A 15,787-nucleotide genomic window follows, 5' to 3' on the forward strand; every position below is an offset into this window, starting at 1 on the left:
CATGCCCTTGTCATCACAATGTTCCATGACACTTCTCATCACAATGCTCCAAGCCCTTGTCATCACAATGCTCCATTACATTTGTCATCACAATCCTCCATGACAATTGGCATCACAATGCTCCATGCCATTGTCATCACAATGCACCTTGACATATTTCATCACAATGCTCTCTGACACCTGTCTTCACAATAATCCATGACCTTGTCATCACAATGCTCCATTCCCTTGTCATCACAAGGCGCCATGCCCACTGTCATCACAATACTCCATGAAACTTGTCAGACCAATGTTCCATGCCCCTGTCATCACAATGCTCCATGACCCATGACAACACAATGATCTGGGACTCTTGTCATGAAAATGCTCCATGACCATTGCCATCACGATACTCCATGCCCTTTCCATCCCAATGATACAAGACACCTGTAATCACAATGCTCCATACCCCTTTTCATCTCAATGCTCCTTGAACCCTCTCATCACAATGCACCATGCCCATCATCATAATGCTTCATGCTATTGTCATCACAATGAAATCAAAATGCTACATGACCGCTGTCATCACAATGCTCCAAACCCTTCTGATCACAATGTTCCATAACACTTGTCATCACAATGCCCCATAACGCTCGTCATCACTATTATCCATGGTCTTCTCATCACAATGCTCCATGACCTTCGTCATCACAATGCTCAATACACTTGTCATCACAATGCTTCCTGACTCTTTCAATCAGTATGCTCCTTGAACCCTGTCATGACAAGGCTCCATGCCTTTTTCATCACAATGATCCAGAGCCTTTTAATCATAATGCTCCAAGACGCCTGTAATCACAATGCTCTTTGCCCTGGTCATCACAAAGCTCCATGACGCATGTCATCACAATGCTCCTTGGCCTTCTCTCACAATTTTCCATGCCCTTGTAATCACAATGCTCCAAAACCCATGTAATCACAATGCTCCATGCACCTTTTCATCAGAATGCTCCACGAGACTTGTCATCACAAGACTCCATGGTCTTCTCATCACAATGCTCCATGAAGCCTCTCATCACATTGCTCCATGCCCTTGTCATAACAAAGGTCCATGATGCTTGTTACAATGCTCGATGCCCTTCTCATCACAATTCTCCATGCTCTTGTCATTACAATCCTCAGTGACCCATGTATCTCAGTGTTCCGTGCCCTTGTCATCACAATGTTCCAGGCCCACTCTCATCACAATGCTCCATGACACTTCTCATCAAAATGTTACATGCTCTTGTCATCACAATTCTCCATACATCTGTGATCGTAATGCCCCATGACACCTGTCATAGCAAGCTCCATGCCTTTGTCATCAAAATGCTTCATACCTTGTCATCAAAATTCCCAATGTCCGTTGTCATCACAATGCTCCATGCCCCTGTCATCACAATGCTCCATGCCATTGTCATCTCAATAGACCGTGACATATGTCATCACAACGCTTCCTGTCACCTGTCTTCACAATAATCCATGATTTTGTAATCCCAATGCTCCATGCCCTTGTCATCACAATGCGCCATGCCCACTGTCATCACAATAATCCATGAAACTTGTTAGACCAAATTTCCATGTCACTGTCATCACAATGCTCCATGTACTTGTCATCACAAAGCTCCATGACGCATGTCATCAGAATGCTCCATTGCCTTCTCATCACAATGCTCCATGCCCTTGTCATCACAATGCTCCCAGACCACTTTAATCACAATGCTCCATGCCCCTTTTCATCTCAATGCTCCATGAACCCTGTCATCACAATGCACCATGCCCATCATCATAATGCTTCTTGCTATTGTCATCAAAATGAAATCAAAATGCTCCATGACCTCTGTCATCACAATGCTCCAAACCGTTGTTATCACAATGTTCCATAACACTTGTCATCACAACGCCACATGACGCTCGTCATCACAATTTTACAGGGGTTTCTCATCACAATGCTCCATGACCTTTGCCATCACAATGCTCAATACACTTGTCATCACAATGTTCCCTGAAACTTGTCGTCAGTATGCTCCTTGAACCCTGTCATGACAAGGCTCAATGCCTTTTCCATCACAATGATTCATGCCCTTTTCATCACAATGCTCCAAGACCTCTGTAATCACAATGCTCCATGCCCTTGTCATCACAAAGCTCCATGATGCATGTCATCAGAACGCTCTATGGTCTTCTCATCCAAATGCTCCATGCCCTTGTAATCCCAATTCTCCAAGACCCTTGTAATTACAATGCTCCTTGCCCCTTTTCATCAGAATGCTCCATGAGACTTGTCATCACAAGGCTACATGGTCTTCTCATCACAGTGCTCCAGGACCTTGTCATCACAGTGCTCCATGACCCATGTCTTAAAAATACTCCATGAACATTTTCAGTCCAAAGATCCATGACCTTCTCATCTCACTTCTCCATGACCCTTTTCATCACAATGCTCCATGACCTCTGTCATCACAACCCTCCATGACCCATGACAACACAGGGATCCGGGACTCCTGTCATCAAAATGCTCCATAACCCTTGTCATCACAATGATCCATGCCCTTTTCATCACAATGCTCCATGATCCATGTAATCACAATGCTCCGTGAGGATTGTCATCACAGTGCTCCGTGACCCTTGTCATCACAATGCTCCATGCCTTTGTCAGCACAATGCTACATGGCCTTGTCATCACAATCCTCCATGACCCCTGGGATCACATTGCAACATGCTCTTGTCATCTCTGTCTTTATTTTCTGGTTTTTACAGATTTTCGGATGTCCCTTTTGACCGGTGGGAAGTGACAATTATTTGTAGAGTGGATTTGTATTGTGGGGTTGCTTGATTGGCCAGAAAGGGCGTATGCGTTTTCTCCTGAATATATTCAGCAGAAAATGCATACGCCCTTTTTGGCCAAGTGCATCATTGTCGAAGTTGTTACGCATTTCCTGTGCTTTAAAGGTGATTCCAGTTTAACTCTTGAAATATGTTTTCTGCAATTCGGCCTCATTTTCAAGTCTGCTTCGTTGCCTTCCCTCAACAGATTTTTGGAAGAGAGTTGTCCTTTATAACTCTGCAGGTTTGTGAATTGCTGTGCCCCTGAGCTCCAATTTTCAACTCGTGTTTTTGTGAGCTGACCGCAAATCTACAATTTTGCTACAGGACCTATACTGGTTCCGGGGGTCCAGGCTGATGCTTTGGTTAATTCTTCCTTCCGGACGGGAAATTAGAGTGACATGTGTCCGTCCAAATGCCTACAGCTACTCTCTGATTTGTTCTCCCTCTTTCCTTTCATCCACTGCACAATTTGCAAACTGTGCGAACCAGTAGCTTATAGGGGCTGACTCTCCAAGTTGGGAGATTGATAGTAAAGCAGTTGGAATGCCAAACTGGAGCACAAGGAACGGAAAAATTAGGAGCCTTTTAGAAATCTTTTGCCATCACAGGGTGTCCATTCTCTAGTTTTCCCATACATGTTATAACTGTATTGATATTCCCTTCTACCTGGAGAGTTGGGACCCATGGAATGGGTGGCATGCATTACTGCATTAAAGGATCTGCATTTTCTCACCCAATCTCACCAGTCCTCTCAGCCCCAAGTGTCCAGCCTTATGTCTAATCTAGCTGTCTTTTCAGATAGGGTCGTTCCAGGTTTCATCAGAACCCCTGAAGGAATTGTGTAAGAATTTCGCTGTTTTTTTTTTTTGTTTTGTTTTTGAAATTCATTTTTATAATGGGGTTGAGCTGATTTTCACCGACGTGTTTATGCCTGTCTAGACACACTTGATTCCCTTATGGAGACATATCAATATATAGGTTTTAAGATTCTTACTAGTCAGATATATTCCTCTGTGTGGAATAGGGGTGTTGAGTCCCGTTCACAGAGGAAGGTGTAGGATTTGTCTATTCTGTATTTGCTTCATGGAATGGTACCAGTGCTAATATCAAAGTCTGGTTTTATGCATCACCCCACCTCTCCTTTCCCCTTATCAGGCATAAGAGTGTTTTCTCAATGTGAGACTCTGTTCTCTTTCCTAACTCAGTTCATGTGTAGCCATGTTTACAGGACCTTCATAAGTGATATCTTATGATAAGTTTCTTTTTCTGTGTGACTTATTTCACTTAGAATCATCGTACCTAAATCCACTCATTATGCTGTTACTGGCTTTATGACATTGATTTCATGTCTGAGTGATATTCCGTTGTACAAAATTACCACAAGTTCTTTACACAATTTTCTCTTTCCTGGAATACTTAAGTTGCACTGAAGTTGAGGTTCTTGTATGCAGAGCAGCCTTAAATTTTGGGGTGCCTGTGTCTTGTTGATATTTAGTCTTCCCAAGTTATATGCCCATGAGTGGAAGTGCCCTATGCTCGGTAGCTTTGTATTTTAGATGTTTTAGGAAACAGCATACACTTCTTCAGAGTGGGTCTTGGATATTTATACCACACCCATCAGCCTGACTAGCTCCCTGTTCTCCATGGCCTCTCCTGCATTTCTGGTTTGTACACATTTTTTGGATGGCCTTTCTGAGCAGTGGAAATTGAGACTTCTTTGTTGTGTGGATTTTCATTTCCCGCTTGCTTGGTTGTCCAAAAATTCTGTATGTGTTTTTTTCCTGAAGATATTCACGAAAAAAATGCATACACCCTTTTGCCCTACTGCATCATGTTAGAAATTCTGCTGCTTTTCATATGCTTTAAATGTGAGTCCAAACTACGTTTTGAAATCTGTTTCCTGCAATTCTGCCTCTCATTCAGATCCTCTTCGTTGCCTTACCTGAATATATTTTTGGACGTTGGTTATCATTTTTATCTTTGCAGGTCTTTGAATTGTTTGCTCCTGAGCCCCATTTTGCAACTCGCATTTTTTGTGACCTGGCCGCCAAACCATTGTATTGCTTCCGGCCCTATTCTAGTTCTGGGGAGGCAGGTTGAGACTTTGGTTAATTCTTCTTCCTAATGGGAAATTAGAGTGGCATGTGCCTGTCAAAACTCCTACATCTAGTCTCTCATTGGTTCCCCCTCTTCCCGTTTATCCTCTGCACAAATTGCAAACTGTGTGAAACAGGAGGTTAAAGGTGCTGATACTCCAAGTGGCGAGATTGTTAGTAATTTGGCTGGAATGGCGAACCCCAGCACCAGGAGATCAAAAATGAGGTGTATTTTAGACACCTTTCCTGTTCAAACGGTGTACATTCGTCTCGGTTTCCCAGGCATGTTTTCACTGTCGGAAGATTCCCTTGAACCTGCAGAATTGGGACCCAAGGAATGGGAATCAGGCAGTATTACTTTAAAAGGTCTGCCTTTACTCACCCAGCCTCTCTAACATCTCTTAGCGTGCATAGCTTCCAGCCTTATATATCATCCTGCTGTGGGTCTACATGTGTTCAATCCATGTTACATCGTAGCCCTTCAACAAAAGTTGTAAGAAGTTTTGTCTGTCTCACTGTTTTTATAAATATTTTTAGATTTATTTTTATATTGGTTACATCTGATTTTCAAAGCTCTGTTTTTTGCTGCTGTACATCCACTTGATTCATGTACTGTGAGACAACAATAAATTCTTTTTCAGATGCTTACCAGTCATTTATATTATTTTCCAGTAACTTGAGTGCGCTGAGTGCAGTTCTTTGAGGTACCATGTAGGCCTTGTCAGTTATTCAATTTGGTACTTGGAATGGTTTCTTTGCTAATTTCAACCTCCTGGATAATACCTCACCCTTCCCCACCTTTTCCATTTAGCAGCCTTATGTCTATTTTCTACATATTTGACTATGTTTCTGTTTTGTAATTTATTTCATGTGTAGCCATTTTTGATTCCACCTTTAAGTGACATCTTATGATATTTGTCTTTTTCTTTCTGTCATATGTCACTTAGAATGATCGTATGTAACTCCTCCAGAGTTGTTACAACTGGCCTGATTTCATTGATTTCTGGATGAGTAATATTCCACTCTACATAAGTACCCCAACTCTTTTATCCATTTTATCCTTCCAGGGACATTTAGGTTATATCCAAGTTGAGGCCCTTTTTAACAGAGAGGTGAAAACGTTGGGGTTCCTGTTTTCTGTTGATTTTTGTTTTTCCCAAGGTATACGCCCATGAGTGCAAGTGCCCTATGCTCTGTAGCTCATTTTTTCGATGTTTTAGCAAACACAATACACTTCTCCAGAGTGGCCGTTGGCAAATTACATTTGCACTATCAGCCTCACAGGGCTACCTTTTCTCCTCATCCTGTCCTACATTTCCGGTGTTTACACTTTATGTTGATGGCCCTTCTGACTGATGTGAAGTGATACATTTTATAGTATAGATTTCCAGTGACCACCTGTTTGGTTGGATAAAATGTGTGTATGGCCTTTACTTGAATATATTCAGAAAAAAATGCATACGCCCTTTTTGGCCAACTGCATCATTGGCGATGTTCAGCCCCTTTTCTTTTGCTTTAATGGGGAGTCCTTTCCACCTCTTCAAATCTGTTTCCTGACAATCTCCCTTGCTTACAAGTCCTTTTCTGTTACTTACCTCAAGACATTTTTTGACGATAGATATTTTCAACTCTGCAGTTTCATGAATTTTAGTGCCCCTGAGTTCCATTTTCCAACTTGTGTTTTTGGAAACTGGACACAAAACAGCGGGATTTCCTCTAGCCCTATTCTGTATCCGTTGGCAATTCTAGCCTTTGATGAATTTGTCTTCCGGATTGGAAATTAGAGTGGCATGTGCCTGTCTGAACACCTAGGACTTGTCTGTAAATATTTCTCATCCTTCTGCTTCATCCTCCAGAGAAATTACAAACTGTGTGCAACAGGATGTTGACGGTGCTGATATCCCCAAGTGAGGAGATTGTTAGGAAAGATGCTGGAGGGGTGAACCCGAGAACCAGGCGATGAGGAGATGAGGTGCCTTTTCCAAACTGTTTCTGATCAATCGGTGTACCATCCTCTAGGTGTGACAGGCATGTTTTAGCCGTAGGAATGGTCCCGTGCATGTAAGGAGAACACCAGGTATTTTTCCAAATCAGTGCCTCCCCGAACCCCAAACTGGGGAATTTTTAAGCTACGGCTACACATATGTCCATTAATGGCCTTGGGAAATACGCAGAGTCCAAACTTTAGATGATTGAAATCTTCAGAGTCAGAAGTGCTCACCATCGACCTTGCTTAGTTTACATTTTATCTGTCATTGATAGATGATGTCAATAAAAATATCTATTCTTTTTCAGATTATTTCCCCTTATAGGTTATTGCAAAATATTCAGTGTAGTTCCCTGTGCTATACAGTAGTTCCTTGTTGATGATCTGTTTTATACATAGCAGTGTGTATGTGTTAATCCCAAACTGTTAATTTATCCCTTCTCCTAACTTTCCCCTTTGGTAATAATAAATTATAAGATTTTATACTTCTCAGAAATGGGGAAGCTGCAAGAGAGGTATCATTTTCAATGGAAAAGCATTCAAAACAAGATTAAAGCTTCAGCAAAGAGTATTCGATGTACATCCTTGGGAATAAATCACTTCATTTCTCTAATGTTGACCTGACAAATAAGACAGACGTCTTCACTGAACTTGCTTATAATAAAGTGATGGAAATATCAAATGTAAGTCTTAGAAACATCTTATTTTACCCGAGCCTTATACACTGCTCTATGTTAACTACAGTTTGGCTCACACATCTGTTCATTGAAGTTACAATGTTCTCAATTTCTGTTACTGATCCTCCAGAGTGGACCCCAACAGGAGTCCCTGTGCCCAGTTTCATTGGAGTCAACAGATCAAGACTGAGTTTGGTTCAGAAGCAAAGGAAACTTTATATTTTGAAAACAGAATGGAGACGTGAGAGCGTGCACTCCCCCGCGGGCTGTGGGCTGGGCTGCTGTGTAGGGATCCCAGCAGCGTCAGCAGGAGGGAGGGGATGGAGCTCTCAAGGGCTGGGTTGGCTGCAGCTCAGGCTCTATGTCGCAGAGTCTGCATGGGACCCCACTAGCTGAGGTGTCAGCCCAGCCATTCTGCACTAGGAAATCGGGTCTGAAGTGCCGGGTGTGGGACCTCTGCATGTGGAACCCTAGGAGCACCTGAAATTAGACAAAGCACAAAGGAAAAACAGATTAGACTTTACTTTATTGCCCAGATTCTCTTTTTATCTCCCAGGAATTTTTAATGAACGTTGCCGGTGATGAACACCTCCTTTGCTTTTTGTCCCGTTCCTCATTCTTGGGGTGCTGAGGGGCCGACCCCTCTTTTGTAACTGCTTCATGCTGAGGTGGGAGCCCTCATACACTGGGGGAGGGGCAAAACTTCTCCACAGCAGCCTCCAGGTGAGGTTGATTGTCCCAAGGCTTCCTGCCTCACTGCTCATCCACCTGAGCACCAGCATTGGAAGTGTTATAGATTTGAATGACCTTTAAGGGTCCAGGAAAGACATGCACAGAGATGCTGCGGTGGCAGGTTTCACCCCACCCCACATTTGTTCAGCGACCTTAGGCTGACGGTTTTTGCCAGCCTAGATGCTCTGACCAGTAGTCTGTGCTTTCTTTAATTAGGTCCCTGAATTAATGTATAAACAGCACCATGTGTCAGAGCCCTGCCCGCTCAACTCCCAGACAGTCCAGCGTCAGTGGTGATCCAGGACCATGACGTCCACTGAGTCAACGGCCTTTTGAAGTAGCCAGCAGTCCAGCCGGTCATATTGGCCAGCATCACCGTGGTTTCTGTAGGGTTTTCTATGGTGAAAGCGTGATATACGTTTCCCCCGCCAAGCTTATTAGCTCCCGTCTGGGGGCAGTAAGTCCTGCAAGCAGTAGTCTGCTCTTTTGGGGCACAGACTTGTTTTCTGAGAGAAACTCCAGGTCAAGTGATGGTCACACGAGTCATCTTAGGGGCCCATTGCCCCCGTTTGTCTCTCTGGAGGTTGGAGTTGGAGGGCCTCCTCACTCGAGGTCAGTGTGTCCACAGAGCGACCCCTGCAACTTCAGGGCATGATGGTTGTTAGGATCACCACGTGGGGTCCTTTTCCCTTAGGAGGGAGCTGGCCTTGCAGGCTGCTGATTTCCAGCTTTTTAGATAACCCAGTATCCTGGCCTGATGGGGCAGTGGGCAAAGCCCTTGGTGATCATAGTTTATCATACCTGAAGGGCATTCTTGTGTTGCTCCATTTCAAGTGGCCCCAGTATTTGCACTAAGGCTCCAAGGGCGATTAACCTTTGACCGGGTATGTAAAGGTCAAAGGGTTTAGCTAAATTAGGGAGTTTCTGGGCAAGGGCCTGAATTGACTGCTCTTTCCATTCTTGAAAGGCTGCTTCTGGATTCTATTCAAAAGAATCATCATCATTTCGTGTCAGTGTTTCATGTAGAGGCCCAGCTATTAGACTGTAGTTAGGGATCCAGATGCATAAAACCTTGGCCTCCCCAGGAACCCCTAAGCTGTCTTCTAGTTTTAGAAGAGGTAAGGCTGCAAATGGCTTCTTCCCTATCCTGGTATGCGTTTCTCCGAATATCTGTGAAAATGAAGCCCAGGCATGTCACCTTAGCCTGGGATATTTGAGCCTTTTTCTTGAACACCTTCTATCCTTTCTTGGCTAGGTAGTTCAGAGGCGTCTTTAGTAGGCCTGGCGATCAGAATGTCATCTGCATATTGAAGGAGGGTTCCCTTTTACAGAGGTAGAACTTTTAGGTCTTTAGAGGACATTTCCCCAATGATGGTGTGGGGATTTTTCATCCATTGGGGCAGGACGGCCCAGCATTATTGCTTTTGTTGCATGTTGTGTGCTGCCACTCACAAGCCAAAAATTCTTGTGACTCTGAGATGAGTGGAATACAGAAGAAGGCATCATTGAAGTCTAATACAGAATGCCATGGCCTGGTGGATGGTAGACTGACCAGCAGGGTGTAGGAAATAGGAGCTACTTGATGTATATCCTCGGTGGCTTCACTGACTGTCCTGATATCCTTTACCAGGAATCCAGCAGCCCATGGGGCTCTCGTGGTCAGGCCAATCCCAGGATATGGAGCTCACCTGGGCTGCACCTCCACCCCCACAGCCCACAGGGGTCTCGTGGTCAAGTCCCTCCCAGGGTATGGAGCTCACCTATGCAGCTCTCCAGCAGCCCATGGGGCTCTCATAGTCAGGCCCTTCCCAGGATATGGAGCTCCCTTTGGGCAGGTACCCCAGAAGGGCTGGAAACACAAGAACCGTGCACATAGCCCACATTGCAGAGAACCCCCAGCTCACCTGTCGCTCACAGCTGACACAGAACACCTCAGAGCAGGACTTGAACTAACAAACAGCAGCTCTGACAGGTCTGTGACCCCAGGTATCACTCTGTGCGGCCTCTCTCTGCCTGATCTTCCAGACACTTCCACTGCAGCCAGGGCACCAGGCCTCTATCTCCACCCACCATCACTCCTCTCCCTGACTCCTGGGTTCCTCTCATTAGGATAGGGTCTTCTTGAAGTTGTTTTCCACTCATGGACCGGATAAAATGATAAGAAAACAAGCCGCAGCTGCAGCCCCTTGTCTATCCTGACTCTCAAGAGCCCACACCTGTTCCTTGGGCCTGGCCCGTTTAGCAAGGCTCATTTTCTGCAACTGTGAGGCCCTGAGGAGTGAGGATTGGCTGATTTGGGCAGCCTGACACTGCCTGCCAGCCCTCCCCAGGTGTGCCTGTGTTGAGATCAATATAAGCACCTCTCCAGTCAGCAAGAGCTCCTGTAGCTGTGCCTGACGCCATATTCTCTGCCCCGTCAGCAGTGTCGGGGCTGGGGTGGTGGGAGGGAGTGAGGGGCCATGGCTTTGTGGGTGGCCCAGTGTGAGAGGGGCTCTGCTGGACTTCCTGCAGGAGTTGCCAGGCTGTCACCTGCTAAAGAAGAGGATGTGTCACCCATACCTGCCGCTGGAATTTCTCCCCAGGCAGAGGTGAGGAAGTAAAAAAGCAGTGGGGGCCGTGGCAGGAGGGGTATCTCAGGCAGGGAAATGGAAAGCTTCCAGAAGAGCATCTGGGGCCAGGACCATCCTGGCTGGCCTGCTGGCACCAAGTCGGCCTGCATGCTGTCGCTGGTGTGGCTCCACAGCCCTTCCTCTAGGCTTGCAAGTTCTTGAACATATTCAGGTGTTTTACCTGGAAAGGGTGGGAAGATTTCAGCTGCAGCAGGACTGGGGTACAGCTCACATTTACTCACAGATGCCTCGACATAGTCCCCCAGCTTTGCAATGAGGATGCTCCTTGTGGGGGGGAGCGCTGCTGACTGCATGGGAGATGATTTCTCACTTCTGACCAACTTAAGAAATTGTTACCACTGGAACAAGTGCCCTGATACGATTTTCCTCTGTATAACTGGTGGGTTCTGTTTTTTTTTCCTTTTTTCTTTTTGGTTCAATGTAGGTTTTATTTATTCCTCATTTTTTTTTAATTTAGAGATATAAACATGGAAATAATGCATTAATATAAAGACGTCTATATGAAGGGAAAAACTTTTTTTCTGTTTTATTTTATTAAATGTTATTTATTTATTTTTAATTTTTTAAAATTTATTTATTTCTTTTATACAGCAGGTTCTTATTGGATATCTATTTTATACATATAAGTGTGCACATGTGAATCCCAGTCTCCCAATTCATCCCACCACCACCCTCCCATGGTGTTCCCCCCTTGGTGTCCATATGTTTGTTCTCTACATCTGTGTCTCTATCTCTGCCCTGCAAACCGGTTCATCTGTACCATTTTTCTAGGTTCCACATATATGCATTAATATACAATATTTGTTTTTCTCTTTCTGACTTACTTCACTCTGTATGACAGTCTCTAGCTCCATCAAGGTCTCCACAAATGACCCAATTTCATTCCCATGTATGGCTGAGTAATATTCCATTGTATATATGTACCACATCTTTATCCATTCGTCTGTCTGTGGGCACTTAGGTTGCTTTCATTACCTGGCTATTGTAAATAGTGCTGCAATGAACATTGTGGTGAATGTGTCTTTTTGATTTATGGTTTTCTCTCGGTATATGCCCAGTAGTGGGATTGCTGGATTATATGGTAATTCTATTTTTAGTTTTTTAAGGAACCTCCATTCTGTTCTCCATAGAGACTGTATCGATTTACATTCCCAACAATAGTGGAAGAAGGTTCCTTTTCTCCACACCCTCTCCAGCATTTGTTGTTTGTAGATTTTCTGATGATGCCCATTCTAACAGGTGTGACGTGATACCTCATTGTAGTTTCGATTTCCATTTCTCTAATAATTAGTGATGTTGAGCAGATTTGCATGTGCGTCTTGGCCATCTCTATGTCTTCTTGGAAGAAATGTCTAGATCTGCTTCCATTTTTGTATTGGGTTTTTTGTCTTATTAATGTTGACCTGCATGAGCTGTTTATATATATTGGAGATTAATCATTTGTCCATTGATTTGTTTGCAAATATATTCTGCCATTCTGAGGGTTGTCTTTTCATCTTGTTTGTAGTTTCCTTTGCTTTGCAAAAGCTTTTACGTTTCATTAGGTCCCATCTGTTTAGCTTCTTCTTTTTTTATTTAATAACTATAGGAGATGGATCAAAAAAAGATCTTGCTGTGATTTACGTCAGAGTATTCTTCGTAAGTTTTCCTCTCAGAGTTTTATACTGTCCGGTCTTACATTAAGGTCTCTAATCGATTTTGAATATATTTTTATGTATGGTGTTGGGGAGTGTTCTAATTTCATTCTTTTACATATAGCTGTCCATAATTCACAGCACCACTGACTGAAGAAACTCTCTTTTCTCCATTGTAAAGTCTTGCCTCCTTTGTCATAGATTAGTTGAGCATAGGTGTGTAGGTTTATCCCTGGGCTTTCTTTTTTTTTTTCCTTTTCCACATTTATTGGAGTATAATTGCTTTACAATGGAGTGTTAGTTTCTGCTGTATAACAAAGTGAATCAGCTATACATATACAAATATCACCAGATCCCCTCCCTCTTGCATCTCCCTCCCATACTCCATATCCCACCCCTTTAGGTGGTCACAAAGCACCGAGCTGATCTCCCTGTTCTATGTGGCTGCTTCCCAGTAGCTATCAGTATTACATGTGGTAATGTATTTATGTCCATGCCACTCCCTCACTTCGTCCCATCTTACCCATCCCCCTTCCGGTGTCCTCAAGTCCTTTCCCTATGTCTGTGTCCTTTATCCTGTCCTGCCACTAGGGTCTTCAAAATCTTTTTTTTTTTTTTCTCATTAGACTCCGTATATCTCTGTTAACATACAGTATTTGTTTTTCCCTTTCTGACTTACTTCACTGTGTAGGACAGATTCTAAGTCCATCCACCTCAGTGCAAATAACTCAGTTTTGCTTCTTTTTATGGCAGAGTGATATTCCATTGTATATATGTGCCATATCTTCTTTATCCATTCATCTGTCGATGGACACTTAGGTTGCTTCCATGTCCTGGCTATTGTAAATAGAGTTGCAATGAACATTTTTGTACATAACTCTTTTTGAATTATGGTTTTCACAAAGCAAATGCCCAGTAGTTGGATTGTTGTGTCGTATGGTACTTATACTGTTAGTTATTTAAAGGAACCTCCATACTGTTCTCCCTAGTGCCCATATCAATTTACATTCCCACCCACAGTGCAAGTGTGTTCCCTTTTCTCCAATAAAGGCCTCTCCAGCATTTATTGTTTTGTAGATTTTTTTTTGATGATTGCCACTCTGACTGCTGTGAGGTGATACCTCACAGTAGTTTTGATTTGCATTTCTCTAATGATTAGTGATGTTCAGCATCCTTTCATGTGTTTCTTGGTAATCTGTATATCTTCTTTGGAGAAATGTCTATTTAGCTCTTCTGCCCGTTTTTGGATTGGGTTGTTTGTTTTTGTGATATTGAGCTACATGAGGTGCTTGTAAAGTTTGGAGATTAATCCTTTGTCAATTGCTTCATTTGAAAATATTTTCTCCCATTCTGAGGGTTGTTTTTGCATCTTGTTTATGTTTTCCTGTACTGTGTAAAAGCTTTTAAGTTTCATTAGGACTCATTTGTTGATTTTTGTTTTTATTTCCATTTCTCTAGGAGGTGGGTCAAAAAGGATGTTGCTGTGATTTATGTCATAGAGTGTTCTGCCTATGGTTTCCTCTAAGTGTTTTATAGTGTCTGGTCTTATATTTAGATCTCTAATCAAGTTAGAGATTATTTTTGTGTATGGTGTTATGGAGTGTTCTAATTTCATTCTTTTATGTGTAGGGGTCCAGTTTTCCCAGCACCAATTACTGAAGAGACTGTCTTTTCTCCATTGTATATCCTTAGCTCCTTTGTCCTAGGTGAGATAGGCATAGGTATGTAGGTTTATCTCTGCACTTTCTGTCCTGTTCCATTAATCTGTGTTTATGCCAATCTGCATACACTTGATTCCATTATGGAGACATATAAATACATAGGTTTCAAGATTATTACCAGTCAGATATATTCCTCTTCAGTGAATAGGGTGTTTTGTGTCCAGTTCATTGAGAAAGGAGTAGGTGTTGTCTATTACATATTTGGTATATGGAATGGTATCTGTGCTAATTTCAAACTCTGCTTTTACACATCACCCCAACATCACCTTTCCCCTTAAGGAGGCATAAGTGTGTTTTCTAAATGTGTAACTCTGTTCTCTTTTGAAATTCAGTTCATGTGTATCCATGTTTACATTCCCTGTATAAGTGATATATTACAATAAGTTTCTTTTTCTTTGTGGCTCATTTCAATTAGCATCATTGTACCTAAAGCCACTCATTATGCTGCTTTTGGCCTTATGACATTGATTTTATGTCTGAGTGACATTCCATTGTATATAAGTACCACAACATATTTATCCATTTTTTTCCCTTTCCTGGGATATTTAAAGTGTACCGAAGTCGAGGTTCTTGTAAACAGAGCAGCCCTAAACTTTGGGCTGACTGTGTGTTGTGGATTTTTAGTTTTCCCAAAATACACGCCCATGAGTGGAAGTGTGCTATGCTCTGTAGCTCTGTTTTAGAAAACAACATACAGTTCTCCAGAGAGGCTGTTGGCAATTTACATCCTGTCCATTGGCATAACCAGGCTCCCTTTTCTCCATGGCCTGTCCTGTATTTGTTGTTTTTACACAATTTTCGGATGGCCCTTTTGACCAGAGGTAAGTGACACTTCTATGTAGTGTGGATTTGCAATGCCTGATGGCTTGCTTGGCCAAAAAGGGCGTATGCATTTTTTCCCGAATATATTCAAGAAAACACACATACTCCCTTTTCAGCCAAGGGCCACATTGTCGAAGTTCTGTCGCTTTTCATGTGCTTTAAAGACGACTCCAATCTACCTCTTGAAATCTGTTTCCTTCAATTCTGCCTTGCTTTCAAATCCTCTTCACTGCCTTACCTCAATATATTTCTGGATGATAGTTGTCCTTTATAACTCTGCAAGTTTGTGAATTGCTGTGCCCCTGATTTCTATTTTTCAACTCGCTTATTTGTGAGCTGGCTGCAATACGACAGGATGGCATTAGGCCCTAGTCTAGTTCCGCGGTTTCAGGCTGAGCCTGTTTTTAATTCTTTTTCCTGATGGGAAACTAGAGACATATGTGCTCATCCAAACACCTACAGCTAATGTCTCATTTGTTTCCCCTCTTCCTGTTCATCCTCTGCACAATTTGCAAACTGTGCACAACAGGAGGGTAAAGGCAGTGACACTCCAAGTGGGGAGATTTTTAGTAATGCAGATGGAATGGCGAAGCCGAGCACGAGGAAAGGAAAAATGAGGTACCTTTTAGAAAACTTTCCCG

This window comes from Hyperoodon ampullatus (genome assembly GCF_949752795.1).
Source record: "Hyperoodon ampullatus genome assembly, contig: SUPER_X_unloc_1, whole genome shotgun sequence".
Classification (NCBI taxonomy): Eukaryota; Metazoa; Chordata; class Mammalia; order Artiodactyla; family Ziphiidae; genus Hyperoodon; species Hyperoodon ampullatus.